This window comes from Microtus oregoni, unplaced genomic scaffold (assembly GCF_018167655.1).
Source record: "Microtus oregoni isolate MIOR12 unplaced genomic scaffold, Mior012 000055F_ref0000237, whole genome shotgun sequence".
In the NCBI taxonomy this organism is placed as follows: Eukaryota; Metazoa; Chordata; class Mammalia; order Rodentia; family Cricetidae; genus Microtus; species Microtus oregoni.
In genome coordinates this window covers 9,044,689-9,058,197 of record NW_024543831.1, presented here as the reverse complement: position 1 = coordinate 9,058,197, position 13,509 = coordinate 9,044,689, and the positions used below count along the sequence as shown (strand labels likewise).

Genomic DNA, 13,509 nt, shown 5'->3' with positions numbered 1-13,509 from the left:
CCACCTTTTCTGAGAAGCTGGTACTAGAGCCCACTATTAAAGATGGAAAAGGAATTAATCACATAGACAACTTTTCCTCTCTAAACAATTTCCAGGTAAAGATACATATTATATAGATACATTGCTATTCCAAATCACACACCTATTTCAAAAGACAATATTTTGTGCTTATGTGTGCAGTGTATGTGTATGTACCTGTTTGTATGTGTGCATCAACTTCTACCATGAATTTATGCTATAAAGGTAAACCTTACCTCTAATCATTAACCAAGAAAATCGGCACATGTGCTCACACAAACGCTTCTGAGAATAAGGACAGCAAATCCCACTCATTTCAATTTATGAAAATTTGAAAAATACAATTACTTCATGTCTAATATAAGTAACAAACACTGTGTCAAGGTTTGTTATAGCACCTTGCCCTAACAGGCTTGAGACCCACAGATCAGGAGCAAGGCGTGCTCATCCTTGCAGAAAAGGGTAACCACTTTCTATACACAAGACAATTACCTATGAAAAATGGGGCCGAGGATAGGATTGCCGGGTTCTGGGGCGAGAAGACAAGTTTTTTACTCTGTGGCTTAATGTCTTTCTGGGTGTTACAACTTTACCATATAATGCATTACCTTTATAGTTGTTTTTTAAAAAATGGTTTAAGATATAAATCCAATATAAATACCAAGAAGCACACAGAAACTGAATGAATGGGCCAGATGGGATAGCTGTAACACACCTAGAGAGGGAGCAGCTCCCAGTCAGACTGCATACCTCTATCTCCAACGCCATGAACTACTGAAGTCAGGGCTTTCCCGGAACACCCTCTAGTGACACCTATGGTCAAGAAACTTAAAATAGCCTCATAGAGAGCAACTCAATCCACATTCACACTCAGGATGTCGACAGGGTCAATTATAGTGCCCACCAGTTCCTCATCTGCAAGGGACCCAAGACATCCAAGAGGGACTTCCTTACTTCCCAGATTGCAGCAGTAAGAGGCACAAGCCATGCAAGAAAGATTTTCATCTCCCAGACTGCACCAATAACAGGAAACTATTACCTATGCCCTACAGATATGTTCCATCTGCACTGCTCAGGCTTCACGACCACAATGGGACAGTATTTCAAGGCTTTGGTCTTTGGGAGAAAAGTTAAAGTATTACCACCCCATTTTGAAATGGGTCAAGTTAAAATGCATTAAATTTAAAATGAATGAAAATCCAGGACTCTCATCATCACTCAATATTTCAGAATCCACTACATCAGACCGTACATAACTTTTATACTAAAAGATTGAGAAATGAAAACAAAATCAATCTGTAAATCTTCCAACTACTCGCCAGAGATTTAAAAACTGGCTAATAATTCAATTCTGTCCTTGGGAATGGTGAAAAGCAATAAACAAAACCCAGCTCTTGCTCCTGTCACTACTGACAACTGAGGGAGAGCCAAGGCTGTTGTCAAACCCTCACACAGACAAGCAGCAGGCATTTCCACCTGAGCAGTCAGTTTCCACAAAATTAAGATTCAATCTGTTGTTCCCACAGTAAAATCTACTAATTCTAGTCTACAAACATGTCTGAGCTCCTCCTACATTCTCTCTTGTCTGAAGCTCCGGGAACAGTATGTAGGACCCGCAGAGGCAAGGGCTTAACATTTCTTAAGTGTCACAAGCAAACTCCTTCTCATGTAAACAAAGCTAAAGACTCCTAGTGACTATTCGTTCCAAAGATTAACTGCTTATTAAATTAAAAAATACAGTTTTCAAAGGGGCTTTAAAAAAAAGTCAGTGTAATTCTTTTCACAGCACACTGACAACTTGAAACGTCGTCTGCACTTTGTCATATTTGAAGAAATGATTATTCTGGAAGATAAACTGCACACCGGTGCAAGCACAGAAATTCTAAAGAATAAAAAAAATGCAAACACAATCCTAAAAATTAGCTTCTCTTTCCAGATCTAGTGCTGCTGTATTGGCACGCGGATTAAGCCATTATTTATGCAGCAAAATGAACAGGGTAATTGTTTATTCTGTGTTCCGTCATGGTCCTGTAAGTATTCTACAAAAAAAAAAAAAAAGACAAAAAGATGCTCGGTCAACAACAGACTGCAGTGTCCAAGTACTCTTTCATCACATAAGCCCTCATTATCGTGGGCTTTTACATTTACATCATGCAAATCTTGGTGCCACCACACAGCCGACGGGGCATTGCACTCGCACCTCTTCTACAAAATCTCAACTGTATTTTAATACATTTTTTATGAAGTTGACCTCTTGAAACACATTCCCAACGAATGACCACTCTTTTAGGGTGAGGGGGGAAGAAAACCACCCAGAATCCTGGCAACACTTAAACATCTGTGTAGGAACAGCCGTGCTATTTTCACTGAAATAACGCACGGCCCCCTTTCAAACTTAGCTCGGAGACGGAGTTCGGGAGCACGGAAAGGTAGGGATGCGAACTTTCCTCGTGGGGTCTGCTAACACTGCACAGGGCGACTCCGCGACCCGGGCCAGGTCGAGGGGCCGGGAGGGCGGCAGCAGCAGGTAAGGGCGGCCGGGAGTCGGGGCCTGGCCTCCCTCGCGGGCTCGCGCGGCGGGAGCGGCCGGGGCCCCAAGCCCGGCAACGCGACAGCCCTCCCGCTGCTAAAGCGTCCACACGCTCTCTAGTAATCCAACACCCCGACTTTCAAACGGGAGGCTGGGGGAGAACTTCCAACCGTGCCTTCCCTCCCCGGGGGGCGAGCGAGCACCCCCGACCTGCGCTCGCCACGGCCCTCGGGGGCGCGCCGGGCCGAGCCGGGGCCCAGTCTCACGGCGGCGGGAACCCGCACGGCCCGACGCCCGGGGCGGCCAGGCCGACGGCGGACGGAGCGAAGCGGCAGGAGACGCCGGGGAAGCGGCCTGGCTCAGCCGTTAACGACCGCGGCGCCTCTCGGGCGGCCAGGAGCGAGCGAGCCCGTCTCGGAGACGCGCCAGGCCCGGGCCGCGGCGCCACACAGCCCGGCAACTTCTGGCCGCCACCTCAGCGCCTCGGCGGGGGAGAGCGGGCCACCGGGCCGGGGGCAGGGAGCGCGCCGAGCAGGGCTTACCCCGAAAATGAGCGGCTCCTTCCCTGCCCGCCGCCGACTGGCTGAGGCGCGGCTCGGCGGGGGCGTCGCGGCTGGCAGTGAGCGAACGGAGAGGCGGCGGTGCGAGTCCTGAGCCGCCTGAGAGGAGACGCGCCGCCGCCGCCGCAGACAGCTCGGCAATATGGCCGCCCGGCGCCTCCTCGGGGGGGAAGGCGGGGCCGCCCCGCGCCCCCTCCTCCCGCGGCCCGCCAGTGGCGGGCGAGGCCGGGGCCCGAGCGCCAACGCCGCGGCCGCAGCGACGGCGTGTCTCCCGGCCCTCCCGGGGGGGGGGGGGGGTGCTCCGCGCCACTGGTCGAGACGAACGGGCCTCAGCCGGGGGACGCGCTGCCGGGCCTTGGAGAAGGCTTCCCGAGGGACGAGGACGCCGCTGGCCGGCGGGAGCCCGAGTCCGAAGCCCGCAGTGAAGGAAGCGGAGCCGCCCGCCCGCCGCCTGCCCCCGCCCCGCCAGTGGAAACTTGAAACTCCCGCTGGTGCCAGGGAACTCACGGAGGGCGTTTCCAGCGCCCCCGAGGTGGAGCTGTTCCCAGGAGGAAGGGGGGGACCCGAGGAGCCGCTCCAGAGTGTATTTGGGTGCCGAGCATCAGGATCCCAGGCTAGGAGGGGGGATCTAGGCCCAGCAGTTTCAACAAAAGAACATTAATTTTGTGCAGATTTTAACCAAATAGAAAAGCTGGGTGCTTTCAATTTTGCAGTGTTTTAAGTAATCTCAAAAAGCCAGTGGGCATGACCCTATAATGTGATCGGGTCTTTTTGTTGTTTGTAGCAGGGATACTCCTTGGCAGATAGGCGTAGGTTAAGAAAAAGTTAGAAGTAGGGCCCAAAGACCAGCCAAACCTAAATTATGCTGGACTTGGAGAAAGTTCGCCCTCTTGACCATAGTCTCATTGTAGTCCCCTCGCTAGCCTAGAGAGAGCGGCTGGTTGCTTCTGGGGGGGTTCTCTCCGTGCTGCTAGCCTGGGTGTTTTCTGCTGGGATTCAGAGTAACACTTGGTACGACTGTACAAACAACAACGACATAAACCTTACCACTCTGCCGCATTCCATTGAAGATGCTTTATTTAATGTAACTTTCGTAGACGAACTTTCAAAAAAAAAACTCTAGTTTACTTTTATAGAACAAATAATTCCTCTTACCGGCTTTTGCTGAGAAAGTAGCTTTTCCGGGAACCCAGCACACACCTTCACCAAGCTTCCTCTTCAGTGAGTTACCACCACCGCCCTTAGAGACCTCACTAAACAATTAAAAAGCCTCCAGAGAGTCCAGGTTAATCTCAGAAGCCTTTAGATTGCAAATTCCTCAAGGATGGGGAGCAGGTGCGTGCTTTGTAACCAAACAGGTTCCTGAGGTTCTTGGAGACCACCGAAGGAATACTTGCTGGCCCTCCTTCCACGGTGCGTCAATGGAACAGTAAAAATGGTATTCAAGTCCCTACGTAGAGCACAAATCAAACTAAAGTCTCTGGAACATTTTGCAGCTGAAAGTGGAGCGGTCAGCCTTGGTCACGTGTTCAGAACGGTGTGAAGCGCTTTCTCATGACTGCCTTGTCTAATGATTACGACATCCTGGGCTCAGGGTGAAAGCTCTTATTGACTTTAAAATAAGCTAATGAGTAAAGGGGAGCCTCTGAAGAGGTGTTTGTCAATGCAGCCTTCCTGGGAAATGGCAGAGCCAAGACTTAACACCCGAACGCAGGAGCCTTGAGCCTATCCTATGCTCTGCACAAACAAATCCAGGCCGTTGTAGCATTTCAGCTGTCTATCATAGCTGTAAATATTTAAGTAAAAGATTGTATTCAAGCTGGGAAGATAAAAATGGTACTCCCAAACGCTGAGTGGGAATGTAAACTGAGACAAATTCTAGCAAACAATTTGGTGTGGTGATTCAGCCTTTAAGAGGGCTCATAACTCTTAGAACACATAATCCCACATTTGGGGTTCTTTCTGAAGGAAATAATCTGAAATAGAGCAAAAACTCCATCAAACATTACCACATATTAAACAGAAACATGCTGTTTTAGTTTGTTCTTCACATCAAATATTAGCACTTTTAAATGAAATATTGAATATTTGATCTAAATATCCCAAAACTTCAATTTAGTGATGTTGGCATGTGTATTCGCCTGGTGTTGAGCCTTTGCTGAACAGGTGCTCTCCCATGCAGCCAGGTGCTCACCCCTGAAAGTTCAGTGTGAGGGAAAGAGCCACACAGATTTCCTAAAACACTCCTGTTGTTCTGGAAAGATGCTTGGTGTTAGCTAATAGTTACCGATATACTTTTAAGTAGCAAATAAGATATTTTAAAATCATAGTTAGAAAAGTGACTAACACCTTTAATCCCAGCACGCAGGAGGTAGTAGCAGGCAGATCTCTGTGAGTTAGAGGCCAGCATGGTCTACAAAGTGAGTTCCAGGACAGCCAGAGCTACATAGTGATACCTTATCTCTAAAAAAAAATTATTACCAAAATCTCTATACTACACTCTTATTGGACTTCACCACAGTGTGTTGGCTTATTCTAATTTTCTAATTTTTGGAATTCCACTGCTAGTTGTAAAAGCATTGATCTTACTAACACACATAAAAGTACTTCCTGAAATGAAGAAAATTAATTTTTTTACAAAAATAATTTATAAATAATTTTTTTTTTTTTTTTTGAAGCTAGGCTACAAGCCCTTGCTAGTTTATAAGGCTGGCCCTCTGTTTGGGTAAGGAAGAAAGCAAACGGTGCTGTGTGTTATGACGGTAATAAAGGTCCACACACAGCAGCTAGGGAGATAGAAGAGAGCAATCAAGTCTGCCCAGAGAAGAGAACACTGCAGGAGCAGGGGCTGAGAGGAGAGTGGAGTGGAGACATTTCCTCAGAGAAGCCAGGAAAGGCAGCAGCTCTGGGTGCTGAGAATCAATGTGTGGCTGAAACCCAGGGGCCTCAGAAAGGTAAGTGAGGCAGTGAAGAGTTTTCCCCTGCTTAAGACTTAGGCATTGAAGAAAGGAGTGCCAGGTGGGATGACCAACCAACATCTGATTGGATTTAAGGCCCACACCCTGAGATGGAACCCATCCCCAACTCTGCTTGGGTGGCAAGAACCAGACACCAAAAAGCTAGTGACCTAGGGGGGGAAAAACAATACTACTGTTCTGCTAAGGGAACAAAAATAAAATGACTCCTAACACTTAGTGCTGCACTCATAGATCAGTGACCTGCTTAGCCTTCAGCAGAGAGGGCTCCTCCTGCTGTAGGCAGGAACAAATTCAGAGACCCACACAGCAAGACAATGTGCAGACAGTGAGAGTCCTAAATGGGGTGAGCCCTTCCCTCAGAGCTCAGGGAACCCCGTGGAAGAGAAGATTGTAAGAGCCGGAGGCCATGGAGGATACCAAGGAAACAAGGCCTTCTAGACATAGCAAGATGGACGCACAGAGACTGTGGCAGTGTGCCCAGGACCTGGACAGGTATGCATCAGATAGGGTCCAGCACTGAGAGGAGAAGTAGTCACAAACCCCCATCTTCAACTGCCTTCAACTGATAACCACCCACAAATGAAAAGCTAGTTCTCTCCAACAGATCTCACTGAGAACGCAAAGCACCCTTAAGGGCAGGCCCCATGTCTAGAAGTAGATGGCCAACACAAACAAGGTCAACGGCATCTTTGAGGTTCTTAGTCTAATGCTTTCTTGCTGTTGTTTAACCTTACAGATCCCCTTGTATATCTTATGGCTTTCAGTTTTGTGTTTTTATGGGATTCCTGTGTATAAGAGTGCATGTCTATTTCTGTAACTAACTATATGTGTTTCTTGTAGTTTTTTTCAAGGGCTCTTCTTTTCACTTTGTTCTATTCCAGTTTGTTTTGTTTTGTTTTAATATTATTCTTTAGATGCCTGTCTGTTTTTTAATGAGACACAGGAAAGGTGTGGATTCTTGTGGGAGGTGCTGTGCAACTCCTTCAGCCAATAGCCTTTAATAATAAATGCCAAGAGGAAGGGATTTAGAGAGGATCTCAGAGAAGTTATAGTGAGAAAACAGTAATCAGAATATATTGTATAAAAGATTATTTTCAATAAAATTAAAATAGAGGGGGAAAGAGGAATAATATGATTCAGTTTATATTTTAGTAAGACACCTGACAACAATGCAGATTGCATGGTTCTGTTACAGTGGGCAATGAATTTACAAGGAACACCTTAGATAATTTGGCTACAAAGCCCTCCATGGGAAGGCAGGACGGGCTAAGCTTGGGAGATGGTGGGGATGCAGAAGGGAGTCAGGATTTGTTAAGAGAGTTGGGGACAGACTGAAGAGAAGTACGAATGAGGTGGTGCTTTCAGGATTTCTTCTGTGTTTCCAGAGGGCAAACAGGAACATAGAGAGATGCTTTTGCCACTCCCCAGAGAGGGGCCATACTGGCTAGTCTTTGTCAGCTTGACACAAACTAGGAAGAGGGACCCTCAACTGAGAAAACAGCTCTTGTCATTTTGGCCTGTAGGCACATTTTGGGCCATTTTCTTGACTACTGACTGGTTGGTGTGGAAGGCCCATCCCACTCTATGTGCTACCATTCTGGTCCTGGGTAGAATGGAGCAGGACCCATATGGCTTGTTCTTTGTTTCTATCATAATCTAAAGGAAAACACTCCTAGGATCCAGGGCCCTTGATGTCTTGTCACCAGTTCAGAAGGATGTCTTCAAATTCCTTGCAACTGGGACCCACTGAAATGCTGTTTTACTTAATATCCATTGTCAACCTGTTGTAGTGAACACATAGGACATTAGTGAGTTATACCTCTGAGTATATCGCAAGGGCCTTTTCAGAAAGACTTTACTAAGAGGAGAAGATCTTCCCTGAATGTGGGTGGCAATATCCCATGTGCTAGAATCCTGAACTGGATAAAGAGAAAGGGAGATGACTGAGCAGTGGTCATGCACACCTTTAATCCTAGCACTTGGGAGGTAGAGGTAGGAAGATCTCTGTTAGTTGGAGGTTAGCCTGGTCTACAGAATGAGTTCCAGGAATGTCAGGGCTACTCAAAGAAACCCTGTCTCAAAAAACTTGGTAGATAGATAGGTAGGTAGATAGATAACAGACAGATCTGCTATGAAACCCCTATGATCCCTATGACAAGGTCATACATAACCCACAGGTTGAGAACCACTGAGATGTGAGGGGTGTGGTCTCATGCTCTTGTCATAGTGCCTTCCCTGTAATAACAGACTACATCTTCACATTATGAGCCAGAATACACCCTCCCTTCCTCCCCTGTAGCTTCTTGCAGGTTGAGAATTGGGACACAGGCAGGTGGCACTCAACTTTGATTCCAGATGGCAACAAGACAGGTAAAGCTGTCTACATTGTAACTCTGAAAAGGATCCTAGCAAAGCTTTTGTTTCCACCAGAAGCCCCGCTGGCATCAGTGTCATGTCCTATAGGAATCCTTGATGTGCTAAAGTTTGTCTCTGGCACTCCTAACTCACTAACCAGATCTGGGAAGTCGATGGTGACAGACCCCAAAAATGACCACCAGCCTCTCCCAGCACCGTATCAACCTGCCTACCATTGCTCTGTGTGGCACAGACTCCCTCCTGTGCTATATGGCCATCATCATCACTCGGTGCAGCACAAGGGGCTCACTCACTCTCGAGGTGGGATGTAGCTGCCCAGCTCTTGAAGCTCTATGCACGTGCAGCACCATCTCCAAGACCGCGTATGGTCCTGCCTGATCTCTCCTTCTATGGAGACGAACAGCAGGAACTTCAGCAAGGATGGACTGTGCTGACTCCTGATTCGCTGGTGCCTCGCTGTGCTGACTAGTCTATAGGCACACATGATTTCTATGCCCACCAGCACATCCCCACTGAAAACTGGATCTCCAAAGAACAGTCTGCAGCCCCCACTGCTGAAGCCACTGGATGGTAAAACCCAACACCGAGAAGGCTCACGTTGCTCTTGTGCTGACACTTAAGTGGAAAGAAGAGTGTCGGAAATAAACAGTTCCTGATAGGTAGACACTGAGTGATCAAAACAATCAGGCAGGTTGGGAATATGCTGGGTTTTAATAGCTATGGAGAATCTAGGAATAATGTATATTCAATAACTGGACATAGATGAGCTATACAAAACTGTGACAAATGAGAATAAAGCAGTGGGACAGCCAGGCATGACATCACAGACCTGTAATCTCAGCACTCAAGAAGGACCAGGCGTTCAAGGCCAGCTGGGACTACATGAGAGTCTATTTTAAAAGACTAAATAACAATGAAAAACAAAAATGAAAAAAATGCTTGCTAAATAAATACACATAGATATACTAAAGCAGGTCTTTACTCCACTTATTTGGAAAATATAGTTTTGTCCAAGCCAAGCCAAGAATTTTAACAACAATATTAGATAGCTAGTAGGAGCATTTTTATATGGAAAAACTTAAAAATATTTTTTCATTAAAAATTATCCACCATTTTTTTAAAAAACTGTAACTGCAGAAATATTGCTAGTTTTAAAGTCTGCAATAGAACCCAGCTAAGAGAATTTGCATTGTGAGCAATAGCTCTCACTACTCACATTGTCAGGCATGTTTAAGCACACATACTCAATGTATTCAACATAATAGCCCTCAGTAAACTCAGACAAAGTAAAGAAAACTATCTTATCGCTGATGCTGTGTGCTGAGTAAGCCACACAAAGTTAATTGCTGATATGCGCTATAAAATTTCAGTACAGTCAATAGAAGTCCGAGGGTTAATGTGCCCAAGGAAGAGTCAGGAAACCAGAGGTCTATTCCTACCTTCATTTTCTCCCTATCTTAGGATCAAATTACTTAAGTACATAATTCATGTGTTCACAGATATGAGCATATTAGATCAACAAAGACAAGGTAAAAGTTATGACTTAATCCTCTCCATGTATATAGTAAAGGCAATTTAGTTTGTGATAAATGGCAATAAAATTTCAGAAGTAAGTAATAAGTGGAGTGGAAAGAGTCTAAGCCTGGCTTTATTCCCAGTTCTTACCAACAAGTTACAAAGTGCCCTTGACAGAGTGTACGGACAGTTCTGTAACCTACTGGGAATGTTAGAGAAAGAAAGCACTGGGCCTTTCCCACATATTGTTTAAAAACAGTGCAGAAGCTTCAGATCTGAAAAAGGTGTCAAAGAGCACCAATCTCATCTCCAGCAGTATTGGCCAATGGTCATCTCAGCAGCTGTGAGAACTGAGTGTTGCTGTGCCTCAAACGGAGTGAGAACTCTGAGTGGGATTGTGTGTGCCCACGTGTGTACTTAGATTTCCCGTTCACTAAGTGAGACAGCTGGACTGGAATAGCAGCAAGCTTTCTTCGAGGTTTAGAATTCTCCAGCTCTCACTCAGACCCATATAAAATGGTTGGTTTTCATATAAACAGTGTAATTTACAGAATGCATTCCATACTTTTCTAAAACATGTAAACATGTGTATGCACAGAGCCTCCCTCCATAAAAATCTTGTAATTGGAGCCCGGAATAGTGACTGGTTTGTAACTCAATCAGCTTTGTGCGTTATTACACTTTCCTTCCCTTATGGGAGGAGGGAGAAGAACGAGAGATTTAAGTGACGAAATAATCCCCCTGGTTGTTGGCGCGGAGTATTCTCAACAGCTACCGTTTTGGTTTCCTTCCATTTGTTTGATTCTTTACAACAGCACTGTTTACTACTTGAGCAAGGGTGCTCAGCACTTGATGAAGTGCCAGGTACAAAAAATCAGAGCTTTAACGTGATGTTTTAAAATATGGGGTGGAGAGAAGGAAGGTTCCGTGTAGGAGCACATGCTGCTCTTCCAGAGTACCTGAGTTTGGTGTCCAGCACCCATGTTAGATATCGAACCACCTACTACTCCAGCTCCAGGGATCCAACACTCTGCTGACCTCTGCATGAGTAGGCACATGCATATACACACATGGCCACACACGGACATAAAAATATAAAATCTATCCACATATTATTCAATGCTTTTATCTTTAGCGAATGGAGCCTCCCCTCAAGTGGGCTGTGTTTGGTGACTTTTGGTGACAAATGGACTAGAATCGACAGTGTGTGCCGTGATCTGACAGAGCCCTGTGGCCTCAGTCATGTGGTAAAAATGTGACTGCCAACATAACAGTACTAAGAAATGGAGCTTTATGCTGGCTGGTGGTGGCATATGCCTTTAATTCCAGCACTTGGAAGGCAGAGGCAGGCAGATCTCTGTGACCTCAAGGTCAGCCTGGTCTGCACAGGTAGTTCCAGGACAGCCAGGGCTACACAAAAACAAAAAAAGAAAACAAAAAAAACTAAAAAGGAAATGGAACTTTAAGAAATGATTGGGCCATAAGTGAGCTGCTCCCTTGAACTGAATTGATATCCTTAGAAGAGAGCTTCTACCGTGTTTGTCCTTTTTCCCTTCTACCCTCTGCCATGGGAGGGCACATAGTTACAGGGCCCCATCTTTGAAGCAGAAAGAGCCAGTTCTTCCCGTACACCAAATCTGCTGTTGCCCTGATATAGGAGTCTGTCCCCAACCTCCAAAATGGTGAGACATACATTAGTTATAAATTGCCTACTAATTTTAATCAGCTTTCTGCCGGTGTGACGAAGTGCCTGAGGCAGTTAACTCACAGAGAGAGGCTTTCTGTTGACACACAGCTTTTGAGGCTCCAGTAAAAAATAAAGTGGCCTCAGTGGGGACCCAGGGTCCTGCATATGCAGCCATAGAAACAGGCTGTTCAGAAGAATGTCAATTGGTGTCAGCCAAGATGTCAGATGACTACAGCCCCTGCTCCCAGCCTGAGCGCCACCCCAAGAAAAACCTGAACCAGAACTGCCCAGCTGTCCTGCTCCGGAATTCCTGACCTATAGAAACTGTGAGGCCTTCAGTCATTGTTTGGGGTATATTTTTATGTGACAACAGATTACTAACACATTTACCTATAGGGAATTCTCACTCATGTTAGGCCACTCCTTAGTTGTGAAAAATGACTGAATTATATAAAGTACTCCAGAAGCAGATGAGACTTCAATGAAAAATCATCCTCATCTTGCAGAAAAGGAAACTAAGACCCCTGGAGGGGGACTTACTCAAGTCTACCCTTCCTCTCTAACTCAGTGCAGGCCTCAAGATTTGTCCTTAACACCCCATCTACTCCCGGACGCCACACAACCCATTCCTCAGTCCTGATGGTCTGTGCTCCTGTCTCTATGTCTACATATCTCCCATCCGGGCCTATTCCGACTCCATTAATCACGGCCTGTTTTTACATGTCCGCTCGTGTCCCCTTCAGTTCTCATTACTGCATCCACAGTTAATTTGTTAAAACACATTTATGATGACCTCACATCTCTGCTCCCTCCAGACCCATTTGTAGACGTTGTCGCCTTTGATTTGTGTTTGCTCTCCTAGCTCAAGTCACCCTGGCCTTCTGTAATTATTAGATTGCATCTACTTCCACTCCCAGGCGGCCAGGGTCTTCCACCTCTCTCTGCCCCATTCACCTTACTGAATTTGTCCTCCAGATGTGAATCATAACTCAGGCTGTGCTAAGTGCCCTTGTATGAACCCATGCACCCCTCCTATAATCCTAAACATCAGCTGCACTGTTCATAAAAAGCTAACTGGTTACTAGACTATGAGTGTGTAGTCACAGGACACACAGTAAAGCTACTGCAGCTTGTAGCGTGTGTTCATTTGGGTTGACAACATGTGGCTTAGGCCAGATTGCTGACTAGCAAGGGTTGTGTTTGTTTTTGCTGTGCTAGTCTTTAAGAGTCGAAGTTGATGTAAAGACCAAAACCTCGACTCTTAGACTTTCATTCCAAATCCATAGCTCCCATATAAAATCCTGCATGATGCTGTTTGTTTTGTCTTACAAGATCCTCATTTTATTCATACAGAAAGCTGATTTCTTGTTTGAATAGATACCAACCTATGTTTTTTTTTTCTTTTCTCAGAATGATATCCAGGTATGGTGGCTTGAATAATGACTCCCAGAAGCTCATATGTTTGAATACTTAGTCATCAGGGAGTGCCATTATTTGAGAAGGACTAGGAGGTATGGCCTTGTTCAGTGACACGTGTCAGTAGGGTGGACGCTGAAGTTTCAAAAGCCCATGCCAGGCCTGCCACTGTCCCCCAGCCTGCAGAGCACGATGTAACTCTCAACTTTTCCAGTGCCTACCTACATGCTGCCATGCTACCCACCATGATGACCATGGGCTAAAGCTCTGAAACTGTAAGCCAGTCTCCAATTAAACACGTTAGTAGAAGTTGTTTGGTCATAATGTCTCTCCGTAGCAGCAGAACAGCAATGGACACCCGGTAGGCAGTCTAGAGCTGGACCTACCTGCTCCGTTATCAAAGCTATCTGTTTCACCTCCTTCGCACCC

At 46.0% G+C, this 13,509-nt stretch overlaps 1 protein-coding gene across 2 annotated transcripts in view; it reads right to left on the bottom strand.

Annotated features, from left to right (window-relative positions):
• Window positions 1-4,388, bottom strand: part of Rdx (radixin) — a 64,959-nt gene extending 60,571 nt beyond the window's left edge. The window contains exon 1 of one of the 2 annotated variants that reach the window (XM_041638353.1): window positions 4,264-4,388. The gene's annotated coding sequence lies outside the window, so the exon portion shown is untranslated. Of the gene's footprint in view, window positions 1-3,090; window positions 3,223-4,263 lie in introns of those variants that run through there. The other variant, XM_041638354.1, reaches the window with a different exon arrangement.
• Between the last annotated feature and the right edge of the window lie 9,121 nt (window positions 4,389-13,509).